Source organism: Meleagris gallopavo, chromosome 2 (genome assembly GCF_000146605.3).
Source record: "Meleagris gallopavo isolate NT-WF06-2002-E0010 breed Aviagen turkey brand Nicholas breeding stock chromosome 2, Turkey_5.1, whole genome shotgun sequence".
Classification (NCBI taxonomy): Eukaryota; Metazoa; Chordata; class Aves; order Galliformes; family Phasianidae; genus Meleagris; species Meleagris gallopavo.
In genome coordinates this window covers 31,055,804-31,058,904 of record NC_015012.2, presented here as the reverse complement: position 1 = coordinate 31,058,904, position 3,101 = coordinate 31,055,804, and positions in this window count along the sequence as shown.

Here is a 3,101-nt window from a genome sequence, read left to right as displayed (position 1 = left end):
TTTTAAATTGTTATTCTAGATTTAAAAGACTTTATACCACTATGTAGGAGATCTAACTACAGAACTTTCCAAAACAAGCAATGACTACTCACTTGCTACATACCCGTGGAAGATTCTCTTTACCTCCTTGTTCACACTGAAAATTTTCTGAGTGCCCCAATTCTTCCCCCCCCCCAGTATGTAGAAGAATGTCCTATAAAGGAAGAAATAGCACTGTACTTGAGTTGCATCTCACCCTCAAGGAACTATTGCAAACCCCTGGTCCACTAAGTTGAAGCACAGCATTAATCTTCCTCTCTTACACAAAATGATCACATTCTTTCAAATTTAGTCCTTTAAAGTAGGGCTGATCATGTTTTACATACAGGCAAAGCATTCAGAGTCAAGTTGGACAAGGCTTTGAGCAACCTGATCTACTGAAAGATCAAGTTGCATGTGGCAGGGTTAGTTGGAACTGTGTGATCTTTAAGGGTCCCTTCCAACCCAAACCATTCTGTGCCTGTATGATAAGCCTGTGAGCCTGAAAGTTGGAAATCTTAAGTGAAATACATTCACAGATTTGGCAGCTTCATACTTCCCAGAAGTATTTCCTAACTATCAGCCCATAGAATAAGATGAGACTGGAGATGAGGAGGAAAAGGACAATATAGAAAGGAGGTAACACTTCCTTGAGATCAGGGCACTAAGTGGAATTCGAGGCTGAGGCTTCAGCCTTGAGGAGTTTTTCTTTCTTTTATCCAGTAACCATTTGAAATGCTTAAGTGACGTTGAGACTCCAAGATAGTAATGGCTGGGTTTTCACATGAAACTTTTTTTTTTAACTGCCCATTTTATTTCCCTTTTTCTGAATGCACTGAACATATACACCAACCATAATTTCAAGTGCATTGATATTTTATGGCTATATGCAGTGACCTACCTGAAAGAGTGCAAATGTATTGCTACGAAGAAAACATACCATAGAAACTATGAAAATTTAATAATCTAACTTACTAGTAAAATTCTCACTTCTGTCCACCCAGAACTCTTAGTGCTGGAAGACTATTTCTAATGAAAGAGCTTTTAATTATGTATATCTACTCTCAACAGCTCTTCGTTTGCAACAAAAGCAGACATCACAATTAAAATGCAAATTTAGAGAAATAATCTATGAGTTACTGAATGACCAGTAATTCTGAAAAGGGGAAAAAAACCAACCAACCAAACAACAACAACGGGAAACTTCCAATCTGGGATTTGGCAGCCAACTACCAGACAATTTTATTTTAATTTTAACCTCATATCTTTAATTCTTCATTCTTACACCTTCCTATAGATTCAGCAACTTCTGTATGCTAAGAGAGAGGAGAAAGATAAAATTGCAAAATGTACAGTATTCACCAAGAAGGTATTTAATTATAAACCATCTACTGCTGAAAAGTACTATGCCTTATTTCCTAACACTGGGTATGTAAGTACCTGAATGCATTTATAGCTGTGCAATTTTGAATTGTAAAAAGAAAGGCTGATGATTGCCGATACAAAATTCACTATGGCAAACAAGTCTGAGTGCAAATGACTGTCCTGTAGTTACCTTAACTCTGGGTAAATCATATGGTCAGTCCCTTCCCAGCTGCAATAATATCGCACTATGTTTTCATGTTCAAGATTTGCAAGTTCTTTCACTTCACGCTTTACATTCCTACTGGGAGAAGAAAAAAAATCTCAAGCAAAACAAACGGCATTTTCCTACAAAAATTAAATACTGAGTTTACTAAAAGACATGACATCAAGTAGTGGTATGCAGTTAGTTTAACATTAATTTTGAAAAGTAGCACAACGTTCTTATATGGTATGAACTGTAATTACAAGTTGTTCTTTTTTTTTTTCTTCTATTTTTCCACTGGTTCAGTTATTTCATTTGCTAAAATGTTGTAACCATATTAGAAAAGCCCCACTCAAAAATGCTGAAAAAGGTTTGTTTACGTATACAGAAGTTTGTAAATATTCCCAGTGAACTATTAGTAAATTTGACCTACACTTCCTGTTAAATTGCATAGTGAAGACTAGCAGTCTTTACTGAAGAATCAATAAAATGTTTTTCAGTACTGACCCAGTTACATATTGTAGGAGATGACTATTTCCAAATCTAAGTTAACTATTTCATAGGGAATTACTTGAAACTTTCTGGAAAGATTATTGAAAAGAAATGCAAGTTTTTCAGCTGCTGTTGAAGTATTCTACCAGGTACCAGTTACAGAAAATTACCTTTTAAAAAATTGATATCGTTATTCTGTGTGGAGATTTGTAAAGGACAAGGTGTCAGTCATATATTATACGTAAAGTGTTTTTCAATTACAAACCACAAAATGTATTACTTTCATTTTTATCCATTTCCCCTAACTATAGTCATTATGAATTATGAATAAGTAGATTTTCAGACAAGATGCCCTGTCAGAAGTAACATTTCTGCTTGCAATGTTTTTATTAAACAGCAAATTATCTTTAAACACATAATACAGTATTAAATAGAATTCATTAAGTGTACAAGTGTTTTCAGGTAAAGCAAAGCTTACTAAATCTACTTTCTTACAGCTGCACCTAAAATAATTCCAGTGCATGCAAAAATGAAGAATTGCATGTGCTTTTCAGCCTTATGTAGAAATAAACAGTTTATCAGAAAGACAGTTAATAATGAAAGTCACTTAAATGTTCCACAGACTACTGAAAAGATAACAGAACTAAATAATGAAAAACTTGATTAAGGATGTCATAAAAGAAAAACAAGTGAACAACAACAAAAACAATACACATAGATATACAATCCTTACTTTATTAACTCAACTCGTTTGACTGCATAGGTTCTCTCGTCAATCCTGGATGTTGCTTTAAAAACATTCCCAAAACCGCCTTTACCAATAGGCTCTATATTTTTATACTCCTGACAAAATCTTAAAAATAAGAGAGAGAGAGAGATTGAGTTCTCCAACAGAAGATTATTTAACACTAAATTTACAAGGTAAAAGAACAGTCTTGATAAAACTAATACGTCTGCCAAAATGTCACTGTCCCACAATCAATCAACACATACAAAGGTATGAATCACTGTCTTAAAAATAAAA